Source organism: Peromyscus maniculatus, chromosome 5 (assembly GCF_049852395.1).
Source record: "Peromyscus maniculatus bairdii isolate BWxNUB_F1_BW_parent chromosome 5, HU_Pman_BW_mat_3.1, whole genome shotgun sequence".
In the NCBI taxonomy this organism is placed as follows: Eukaryota; Metazoa; Chordata; class Mammalia; order Rodentia; family Cricetidae; genus Peromyscus; species Peromyscus maniculatus.
In genome coordinates this window covers 116381781-116394132 of record NC_134856.1, presented here as the reverse complement: position 1 = coordinate 116394132, position 12352 = coordinate 116381781, and the positions used below count along the sequence as shown (strand labels likewise).

The window sequence follows — 12352 nt, the reverse complement described above, 5'->3', positions numbered from 1 at the left end:
ATAGCATCGTTCTGGGGTCTCTACTCTCTGCCCGCCACCTTCACCAACAATCCCGATGGGAAGAACAGACTGCACTGGGTGGGAATTCACTATAGTGTCAGTCCTTCAGGATCTGACTCTCGGCTTCTATGATGAGCCTTCCCGGGATCAAACTCAGGCTGTCGGGCCTGACAGCAAGCACCCTTACCCACTGAGCCACTGTGCTAGCCCCGAACCACAATTTTTATATCTTAGATCTATGAGAGTGTAGTTTATAACAGAGTACACTGAGCACTGCATATAGATTCTCGAATATTCATGACAACCTTGTGAACAATGTTCTTTTTCTTTTTCTTTCTTTCTTTCTTTCTTTCTTTCTTTCTTTCTTTCTTTCTTTCTTTCTTTCTTTCTTTCTTTCTTTCTTTCTCTCTCTCTCTCTCTCTCTCTCTTTCTTTCTTTCTTCTTTCTTCTTTCTCTTTCTTTCTTTTAGCTAAGACCAAATTTTATTTGAAATCTCAGTGTTTTCATATTATTGTTCAATTTTAAGGTCAAGTTTTCACTTCATTAATTTATAAATTCACTTGCATTCAACCCCTAGACTGGCTTTATCTAATGTGAAAATTATTAATAAATAAATATAATTATATATGCTTATCTGGCTTTTCAATGAATGTTACCTCTTTTCTCACTTTTTAAAAATTTATTCTGTGTGTCTTTCACATCATGCATCTTGATCCCATTCATTTCTCTGTTCTTTTGCATCAACCCTTCACCCTTGTAACTCCCTCACCCCTAAATAAAACAAAATTTAATGAAAAAAAAGGGAAAAAATTCAAAATCTCTTCATGGAAGCTTCAGTGTGACACAGTGAGTCACACAAAAACCCCTTTGTCCATACATCTTTACTTGCAAGTGTTCACTGCAAAGAGGTCATTGGTCTGGTTTGGGGCCTCTGGTTTCTACTACTCTGTTGATGCTGAACCCTTACTAGGACTCTTCTTGGATGTTCTGTTGTTGCCCTCTGTTGTGAAGATCCTGCAGCTTTGAGTCTGCAGATCAGGCCCCTTCACGTGCTCCAGCAGATCATAGATGGGGTGGATGTTGGGGCGGGTCAAGTCATAATCCTGGTTCTAGGCTTGGGCAGCTGCAGGGTTGGTCAGCCCACCAGGTGAACAATATTCTTCAATGAGTCTTTATAGATGAGACACTTAGCTCAAAGAGGCTAACTTTCCCCGTGTAGTGGTAGAGCTGGGACTTGAGCTCAGACACCCTGCTGTTGTTATTCTCTGTACCCTGTTGAAAACTGATTGGAGAAATGGCATCTGAAACATAATGGCTGGCTTAAACATTCTGAAGCAGCTATAGAGTGTCAAGGATGTGGATCCTGAAGTTATTCCAGCAGGAGCCCAAGTGCTAGCTTCACACCTCCCCTCTGATAACTGACCTCACTCTCCAACCTGAGAGGGTACATCAAGATTGCTGTTGTCAACACAGGCAACTGGGGAAACTGAGGTCTTTCTAAATCAGGGTAGTGTGTGGAATTCTCCTGCAGGTCTCGCCTGAGGTTTGCTGGTGGGCTGTGGTATAACACTGAAGACATATCATCTCCGTGTTTGTCCATGAGCCCATAATGAGCTCCACATGAATGGTAGCTGGTCTTCCACATCAGTTTGATTTAGCATCAGTGCCACAGCGGTAATGTGCTAGTCCCAACCACACATGTCCTAAGCATGTGTGAAAGGACATGCTAGCAAATGCAAGCCACTCTTATTAGCCAGAGAGTTACATGGCAGCATTTTATTGGTGGGATATTTGTGTTTCGTCAAACATGATTTAAGCAAAACAAACAAGTTGTAGAATTTTTCATCTGCACTCAATTTTTTTCCATACTTAGTTTTAGAATTACATAATAGTGGAATACCTACTCAATTTCTTGAAGTTCAAATGACACACATCAAAAGCCAAGTGGCCTTTAATCACTCCGTGGTAGAAGTTGACTCACTGTCAGATGCTGGGTAGAGATGACAAAGGGACAAATTGTCCCTTGATGCTTGGAAATTATCCATGCATCTTTTCATCTTGAAGTGGCAATCTTTCCTCTGGCCTGGAAGTTCAAGAACCCTCCTCAGGGTGCTTCTTGAGAAAACATGACTGGAAATCATGAGTTTAAGGACTTAGGTGTTTGCAGAGAGAAACACCAGATTTCTGGAGGGAGTTTCCAATTCTCTTCTCCCTGTGGGCTCAGTGACCTTATTCCCACTTCTGATTGTAAATGAGACTTGTCATGTTCAAGGGGGCCATTTGCTTGAATCTCCCCTGACCTCACTTGATAGATGTGAAATGAATCATAGTCACAGAGCTCAGAGTCACACATACTCAGAGCATGGCAGACCTAGGAAGAAAGATGCCCTCAGCACTGAGTTCTCATGGCTTGGCTCACTCTAGCCAAGGAGCTGCAGTGACTTTCCTTGTTCTCTCTTCATATTTCTTTGGAGCCATTTTGGATTCTACATCCTTTGGCTGTAACTCGAACCCTTGTTCTCTCAGGGAAATGAAGAGTGAATGGTTCCAGGTGGCAGGATGTGTAAACATGTGTGACAAGAAGGAGGGCATGAGAATCTGCAGTAGGCAACTGTCCTGGTCACAAGTGTCCTCCAGTTAAGCCCGGGGAGAAGGCTGGACCTGCTGCACAGGGCTGCCCTGGGCTAGCACGTGCCTCAGATGGGGACAGCAGTCACGTGTGTGACTCATCTCTTTCTGTCTTCCTCACTTCCTCTTACCTTCTCCGAGGACTCTGTAAGCAGTCTAGTCCAAAAAGAAATTGAGGGGAATTCCTGTCACTTCTGTATTATGTGGGTACAGAGAGCATTCTAATGCCACCAAGGGAAATGAGGCCTCTGAGACATAATTGCAGGAGTTTAGGACTCTGATCCTCACATTGCATGCCAGGATTCCCAGGACCATTGCTCAGAGCTGATCCATCAAGGAGCAGAGACCAAGCCTCTCCAGGAGCATCTGTGTCTTCCTGCCTTCAGGCTGACACTCGAGTTTATTTTGTGCAAATTGGTGGCCCCAGGGTCTGCTTCTGCTGATCCGCTGGTTTTTGGTTTTCTTTTATACTTCCCTGCCTTCCTGGGTCTCCACTGCCCTCCCTGGTCAGTTTAGAGGCACACTTAAACGTCAGTCAGTCTTAGATGTAGAAGTCAGTTTCAAGTTCAAAATTGTTTCCCGCCCATACATACAAAGGATGTTCTTTGTGGAAAGATATTCAGACAACGGTCTCTGCATCTGAATTTTCCTGTATGCTGTAATTTTACTATGTTAAGTTAAAACCTTCCTTTTTGAAAAAAGGAAAGGAGAAGTGCTATGGATGTTTTCTTATATTTTTGGTTGTGAGCCTAGCCTTTAAAGGCTGAGCCATCTCTCCAGCCTGCTATGGATGTTTTCTATGCTGTGAATGTGTTGCTCTGATTGGCTAATAAATAAAGTGCTGATTGGCCAGTAACCAGGCAGGAAGTATAGGCGGGACAAAGAGAGAGGAGAATGCTGGGGACAGGAAGGCTGAGTCAGGAGACACTGCCAGCCGCTTCCACCATGAGAAACAAGATGTAAGAGCCACGTGGCAACTTATAGATTAATAGAAATGGGTTAATTTAAGATATAAGAACTAGATAGCAAGAAGCCTGAGCCATTAGGCCAAACAGTTTAAATACTATAAGCGGCTGTGTGTTTATTGAGTCCGAGTGGCTGCCAGCCCCAGGTGGGACTGGAGAAAACTCCAGCTACAGTGGTTCTATGCCATTCATCAGGCTCCCTCACCACATACTTCCCGTGAGTGATCCGTTAATGGGAAGGACAGAGTTTTCAGAGCACAAAGTGAGAAACAAGATCTGTCTCTCTTGAAGGAGAGTCTGAGGAGAGAACAGGGAAGACAGCTGGTCATGACTGAACCTTGGGAGTCACTTCTCTCCTTCCACCACATGGGTCTCAGTGATCAAACTTAGGTCATCACGCTTGGTGGCAAGCACCTTCACTTACTGAGCCATCTTGTGGGCCTCGGGAGCAGAGTCTCTTCTACCTTCTTTCTGACAGTCACCAGGTGTGTGACCTCTAGTAAGTCACAGGCTTCCTCTTTATGTCATTTCTTCATCTGCCACAGGAGAGGGTGGGGTCAAAGGGCCTCTTCTAGGGAACTATTCAGTTAGCACCCACCTCCTTCGTAGAGAGGGATAAGGGACCAGTGGGGGAAGAAGGGAAGAGGGTTTTGATCAGTAAGAACTCTGTGATCTTGGAGAGAAGAAGCACATGGGCCAAAGTTGATTAAGATCATTGGGGTTCTTGTGTCAATGAAAATAGATAGCTTCATTTTTTTTTCTCATTTTATAAAAATTGTTATTTACCTTCTCTTTCTTTTGTAGCATATAGTTGTTGTGTAGCTAGAAAGTTTTTAAAAATATATTTGTGTGTGTGTGTGTGTGTGTGTGTGTGTGTGTGTGTGTGCGCGTGCGTGCGCGTGCACACGTGTGTGTGCAGGTGCATGCTGGTGCCAGAGGAGGCAAGAAGAGCACACCATATCCTCTGGAGCTGAAGTTATAGGCAGTTTGTGAGCCACTCAACATGCTTGCTGGGAACAAAATTTAGTTCCTCTGGAAGAGCAGGAAGTGCTTTTAACTGCTGAGCCACCTCTCTAGCTTCTAGTCATTTTATTTTATTTTTCAAAAAGATACAGTCTCATGTATTCCATGCTGGCCTCCAGGCTGGCTTTGCATGTCTGACCCTCCTGCTTCCACCATTTAAGAACTGGCATTATAGGCATGCATCTCTATGCCTGGTTTATGTGGTACTAGAGATTGAACCCAGGGCTTTGTGCATGCTAGGCAAGCACTCTACCCACTGAGCTACATGCCCCCAGCCACATTGGAAATTTTGATATATAGGATGTAATGGTTAAGTTTGGCAGTCAATTTGACTGGGTTGAGACATGCTGAGGAGGTTAACAAAACCCCTGGTTCAAGAGATGCTTAGCTCATGAAGACCCTGGCCTACTTACTCCATTGATGGCGGAAACCTACTATACTATTAGGAGGTAGTGGAAGTGTGGAAGGTGGGGTGTAGTCAGAGGAAGTAAATCCTGGGGGTTGGTTTTGGGAGGAGGTCTAAGCATAGTCTCTTCTTCTTCCTCTATTCCTTTCTTTTTTCTTTTCATCCCTCTGTCTCCTTTTGTAGCTTATTTGGATGTGATAAGGGAATGAAATAAAACAGTTTATTTCATAGCTTAAAGTGTTCAAAGAACAGCAGGTATGGTGGCCCATGCTTTCACACTAGCTCTTTGGAGACAGAGCTCTGTGAATTCGAGGGTAGAGAGTTCCAGGATAGTCAGGACTACCTAGAGAGACTCTGTCTTCAAAACCAAAACAAGAAATATATAAATAGTAGAAAGCAATATAATCTTGAACTATGTCAAAGAAATAAGAAAATACATAAATTAACTATTATAGTTGGAAGCAGAAAGCAATTTAATCTTAACTATATCAAATAAATAAGAAAATATATAAATTAACTATTATAGTTGGAAGTAGCTTAATAAACATCTCTAAGAATTATAGATCAACTAGAAATAAAAATAGCATGGATATTTGCTGAACATACAACAAAATGTATGTATATCCCAAATAAAAATAGAATTCTTACCCAACATTTATAACAGCCATGTATTAAACCATAAAAGAAGCTCCAATAAAGTCCAAAGATGTAATCCCATTTGACAGTGTTTTTCAATTAACAATGTTATGGAATTAACATTTTTGAAAAGATGCCTAAAAGAAAATCCTATTTATTTAGAAGCTAGATAACACATTGTTAAATAACATCCAGTCTAAAAAATACTCAGAACTAAAATACTACATATTAGAATTTGTGTAACACCCCTGAAGCAGTACTTAAAGGCAAACCATAACTATAATTCACTAATGAATGATAAAAGTTAAGAATTTGGACCGAGCGGTGATGGCACATGCCTTTAATCCTACTTGGGAGGCAGAGCCAGGTGGACCTATGTGAGTTTGAGGCCAGCCTGGTCTACAGAGCGAGATCCAGGACAGGCACCAAAGCTACACAGAGAAACCCTGTCTCTAAAAAATAATTAAAAAAAAAAGTTAAAAATTGGGCCTGAAGAAATGGCTCTGTGGTTAAAAACACTGGCTGCTCTTGTAGAAGATTCAGGTTAGGCTCCCAGATCCACATTGTGGCTCAAAACCATCAGTAGCTCCAGTTCCAGGGCACTTGACACCCTCCCTTCAGGCTTCCAAGGGTACTGCATGCACATGGTGCACATACATACATGCAGGCAAGAATATTCATACACATAAAATAAAAATAATCTTCATGAAAAGAAAAGTTAAAAATGAATGGATTTTACCTCAGGTCCATTAGGATCACTTCTATTAGAAAACCTAAATAGAAGTATTTCAAGGCTCAGCTTATCTTTTAAATTCAGGTATTATTTTCATATAATAAAATGCATCCATTTTAGAAGTCTTATTTAAATATACATACACACATACATACATATACATACATACACACATCTATATCTATCTATCATCTATGTATCTATCTATGTATCTATGTATCTATGTATCTATGTATCTATGTATCTATGTATCTATCTATCTATCTATCTATCTATCTATCTATCTATCTATCTATCTATCTATCTATCTATCTATCAGCTTATTTGAGACCAGATTTCATTCTGTTGCCCTGACTGGCCTGAAACTTGCTATGCAGATTCGATTGGCTTCTGTATTCTAAGTTCTGGAATTAGGGGTGTGTGCTACCTCTCTTGTTTTTTTATTTTTACCCTTACCCTTCTCCCTTTTTGTTGGGGTATAATGTGTATGCATTCACGTGTATGTATTCATATGGGTGAGTGTAGGTGCCATGAGGTCAAAGGACAAACTTGGGTGTCAGTCCTTTGCATCTGAGGACCTTGTGTGAGATAGGTTCTCTTGTTTTGCTTCTATGTATGTCAGGATGTCTGGCCCACAAGCTTCTGGAGATTCTCCAGCTCGGGATTCTCCAGATATCACACATCTGGCCATAGGAGCTCTGGGGTAACAGATGTTACTGTGCCTGGCTTTATGTGGGTTTTGGGGACCTAAATTGAAATCCTTACACTTGCATGGTAAGCTCTTTACTCTCTGAGCCATCTCCTCAGCCCAAGTTTGATTTAAAATTTATTTCATTTATTTAGTGTAAGTGGCATTTATGCTATGCTCTGGTGTGTGTGTGTGTGTGTGTGTGTGTGTGTGTGTGTGTGTGTGTGTGTGTAAGTGTGTAGGTCAAGATAACTTGCAGAACTCAGTTCTCTTCTTCAATCTTGGGTCTCAGGATGAACCTTAGGTCATCCTGCTTAGTGGCAAGCACTTTTGCCTGCTGAGCCATGCAGCTTGCTGTAGTCCCATTTGTTAAAGGTCTTCAATGCCTAGGTGATGGATTTGGATGGTCAGAGGTTATATGATACAATAAAACATTTAACAATCTTGGTATTGAATTAATGGTTCTATCACTTCCTTATAATACCATCTTTGGCAAATTATTTGAGACTCAGAGTCTCATTTCCTCATCTCTAATAGAGATGGGAGAATTATGGAAAGGATAAAATAAAGCATTGTATGAAAAATAGATATGATTAGTGACAACCATGATGGAGAGCTTTAAGCTCGGGAAGGAAGTGAGCCCCATGGAAGAGATTATTGATGTCATAGTGGGAGGGAAATTAGAAGCTAAGTAGGGGTGGAGGTCTCAGAGGTGCAGGTATCAGGGTGCATGGAGACTATTCTAGCAGATACACAAAGGCCGGAATTTGGAATACTTCAAAGCCTAACACTGTAAGGTAGAGTCAGAGTTACACAAGGAAAGGACAAAGGCCATGTAACCAGTGTGACTCCATCTTTATCTTAATATCAACATGATGGTTTTTAAACCTTTTTTTATAGCAAGGAAGTAGACAAGGTTTTCCTTATGAAAAGATCATGTGGTTGCTTTGTAAGAACAGGATCAGAAAGTAGTCAGAGCAGTTTGGGGACAGTTTAGGTGACATGATAATAGCTTGGTGATTGTGATGGACCAAAGATGGAAATGAACTAAAGGCAGAGAGATTTGGAAAGCAGACTAGTTTTTGGTGAGAGGTAGTCACACACTAGTTTTGGTGAGAGACAGCTGAGAGGGGGAATCGGTTCTCCCAAGGATGAGCCCTCTAACTGGTTATCTAGTACCAAGTGGTTAATCTAAAAAGATATGCATAGTGGCCACATTAAATGGCCTCAGCAGGTTGTATTTATATATTTACATGTAATGATGAAGAAAAAGAGAAAAAAGAGGGGGTGAGGAGATGGTGGATCTGGGAGGAGCTAGTGGGAGGAATGAGGTAGGAGGTGTATATGATCAAAATACACTGAAGTCCTCAAAGGACAGAAGTATTACTTAAAAAAAAATGACAGTGAGAATCAATGGAAGGTATTCAAGTTGGCCTGTAGGGTTTTAAATGTAGGGTTTTAAATGTGGCGACAATGTGTCCTGTTGACACTTCAACTCCATTGTCCCCCACTGGGGTGCCTCAGCTTCCCTCCACACACTGTCTGGCTCATGGTTTCTAACGGCACGGGTACTCTGCTTGTCATCCGTTCTAGAATCTGGGGATCATGTTGGGGACTTTTCCCTTGGTTTTGTTCCCCAAATTTAATTAGTCACAAAATTTACTTCTCCCCTTTAAAATACCTCTTGTGTCTTTTTTAAAACTATTTTTTCATTAAAAACTTTGTGTGTGTGAGGGTTTTGCCCGAGTGTATGTGTACCCTGTGTATGCCTAGTACCCATGCAGGTCTGAAGAGGGTGTCAGATCTCCTGCAACTGGAATTGTTGATGGTGGTGAACCACCATGTGGATACTGGGAAACAAACCTGGATCCTTTGTAAGAGCAAAATGTGCTCTTAGCTGGTGAACCATCTCTCTTTAGCCCTCCCACCTCCTTTTGAGACAGGATCTCACTATGTACCCTGGCTGGTCTAGAACTCACTATAGAAATCAGGCTAGACTTGAACTCATGGAGATCTGCCTGCTTCTACCTCTCAGTCTCTGGCATTAAAGGCATATACAAGCAGATCTGGCTTTTTTTTTTTTTTTTTTGGTTTTCTGAGACAGGGTTTCTCTGTGTAGCCTTGTGCCTTTCCTGGATCTTGCTCTGTAGACTAGGCTGGCCTCGAACTCACAAAGATCTGCCTGCCTCTGCCCCCTGAGTGCTGGGATTAAAGGCGTGCACCACCACCGCCCAGCTTGGCTTTTTTAATTATTAAAAAAATTAAGTTAGCATGCAATGTGATAGGTTTCATTACAGCATTTTCATTTTTCTGTCATTCTACTTTGTTCTTAGTCACTGTCCCCCTTCACTGCCCTAACCCATTCCAAGAATCAACCTCCCGCCTTTGAATCTAATTCAAGACTTTTGAATATAAAATACCTGGCTATTAGTGTCGAAGTTTTGTCTCCTACTTCTGGCCTCTATCCAGAACATGATCGAGTTAATCTCTTGAAGGTTGTTTCCCCCTCTATTCCTCCCACACACCTTTGGGTGGCTCCCCATTGGCCTGAGATGAAAATCTACTGTATTGGTTTAGAGTTCAAGGCCTTCTGCAGTCTGTTTCCAACTAACTTTACACTATGTTTTCTCCCTCCGCCCCCCAGTGCTGGCTGTCCAACCATGTGTCTCCTGCATGCAAAACAAGCGCTGTATCACTGAGTTATACTCAGCTCTCGCACTTTAAAAACTCTTTTGAGGGTAGGAAGATGGCTCTTTGGGTAGAGTCCTTGCTGTGGAAGTATGAGTGAGTACCCAGTTTCACATTCCAAGCACCCATGCAAAGGGCTGATGCTGCCTGTAACCCCCTGTACCTAGGACCAGGGACACGCTGGCTGGCCAGTCCATTGGAAACTTCAGGCTTTAGGCTCAGTGAGAGACATGATCATAAAGAGAAGAAAAAAAAAAAGGAAATGGAAAAGCAATATAGGTGAGCATCCCCATACCAGCCTCTAACTTCCATATATAGCCTCATGGGTGAGTGCAGCTTCATTGCCTAGATCCAGCCCCCTCTCATAACTACAAAAGCCTTTGTTCATGGGGAATATCTGCTCCAAATCATGGCCACGCCTTAAATAGATCACGTGAGAGCAGGTCTTTGGATTGGAGCATGGATGGGGTTCTGGATGGCTGGCCTGCACCTTTGTTTCCTTTTCCTACCTGCTTTGTCACTCGAGAAGAGTCCCCTCTGGACGTTTGAGCATCTCCTTCAGGCGAGTGCTCTTAGGGCGGAACAGATGTCCTCAAGGAACAAGTGGGTCACTAAACCAACCCAAAGCAAGTCCCTCCACTGTGCCTGGAGGCTGCCTCTGCCCTGGTTTTCCCTTCACAGGCAGAGACTGTCTCATAAAAGGTCCCCTTTGTGATGTAAGACTAACATGCCCACTCCTCAGTAGCAAGTAAAAGGGCAGTTCTGAGCCACGCAGCTTCTTGTAAGATCCTTCAAGAGGCCAGGGGCACCACAACAAATCTTAACTGAGTTCTATGGGTGACAAGCATGGTCTTGGGCTGATCTCATCTGGAAAGTGTCTTACAAAAAAACAGTGATCCAGCCACCAAGGTGGCGCAAGGGTGAGGTGCTTGCTTGCACACAATCCTGATGACCCAAGTTGGATCCCTGGAACTTGCAAAGATGGAAGAGAGAACAGAGTTGTCCTTGGACCCCCATAATACAATGCACACTCACACATGAAACACACACACACACACACACACACACACACACACACACACACACACACACACACACACACAACTAGACAAGAAAACAGCAGTGATTTCCAAACCTGGCATGGGGACCTGTACCCTGTGTTTACAGATAGTATCTCAGAGTTCAGGATCAGTAAAATAAAGGGTGTTGAGAGGCTGGTGACACTCAGGGTAAGATGCACAGTGTTCTCTGAGGATGACACATAGGAAGAAACAGAGGAACTGGAGGTGTAGAAGTTTCTAGAGAGTTGTCTTGCTTTCTATTCTGAGCAGATGGGATTTAAAACACCCGTGGGCCAATGAGGTGCCGGTTTGCAGCAGGTAGTTGACATTTAGGTGTGGGATTCAAGAATGATGCTAACACGAGGCTGATGTTAGTTGGAGTCATATGTAGAAAGGAGAGAGCTGTAGCTGTGGAGGGAGTTGAACTATTTTAGGAAGAAAGGAGAGTGAGGTTTGTGAAATTCCCATGTCACAGGAGGAAAGTAAAGGAAACAGGAGATGTGCCTGCAGAGAGGAAGCCCTCGTGTCCAGGGAGGGAAGAACTTCAGGACGGATGGAGTGGTTAGTGGGTGAATGTTATGAGCTGTAGGTCCTGGATAGGAAGGAGAAGCCAGTGACTCTGGAATTCAGGATTACCTTTCCCAGGGTAAGGTGTGTGTGCTTGGGATGGGTGGAGCACTGGTTCCTAGGAGCCAGTGTGCTGAGGACAGTCTGACCTCTTTCTTTCCAAGACTCCACAAAACCTTTGACTAGTTTTCTTATTCTTGCTTTATAAAGAAAAAAATCATTTTTTAAGGAATCCAATTGTTCAACAAAGATTGACTACACCCAGAAACAACTGGTTATCTTAATTCTGAAAGTAGTCCCTCAAAGACAAGCTTAAATTATGATTACTGTTATTTTGGTGGATATTTGCCTTGGAGAGGTCATTCTCCAGCCTTTTGAACCCTTACGTGTTTGCAGCTGCCACTGTGAAATCCCTGGGGTGGATTTACTTCTGAATCTGTAAAGAGGAGTCTTCAAAGCTGCCTTCCCTTTTGGCCTGTGCTTGCTGGTGAGAGAAGCCCATTTCCAGGGAGACCTGACTCTGGTCACCCGCTGCAAATAACCTAGTTTGGCCTGAGACAATGGAGTTCCAAGGGAGATTGTTTCTGAAACAGGATAGTGAAATCGGTCTGTTTAGTAGCCAACGACATTCTTTAATACTGGGAACCTGTCCTTACTCAGAGTATATAATCAGTTCTTTTTCTAGGATATGCTGTTTTAATTTTCCTCCTTTCTTTGTGCCTGGTTTGTGTTTGTGTGTGAATATGGGCAGTGTGGGTGTCAGCAGATGACCTCCGGCATTGGTCCTTACTCTCCATCTTGATGCAGGGGCTCTTGTTGTCTGCCACTGAGTACACCAGGCTAGCCCACTCAAGAGCTTCCAGGGCTTCTCCTCTCTTTGCCCCCATCTCACTGTAGAAGTGCTGAGATTACAGATGTGTATTATCACATCTGGCTTTATGTGGGTTCTGGAGATCT

The 12352-nt window shown here is 42.9% G+C and overlaps 1 protein-coding gene across 1 annotated transcript in view; it reads right to left on the bottom strand.

Annotated features, from left to right (window-relative positions):
* Cdyl (chromodomain Y like) overlaps nt 1-10450 on the bottom strand; it is a 226776-nt gene extending 216326 nt beyond the window's left edge. Inside the window, exon 1 of the mRNA XM_042278348.2 lies at nt 10277-10450. The gene's annotated coding sequence lies outside the window, so the exon portion shown is untranslated. The remainder of the gene's footprint in view (nt 1-10276) is intronic.
* Nucleotides 10451-12352: the final 1902 nt, after the last annotated feature.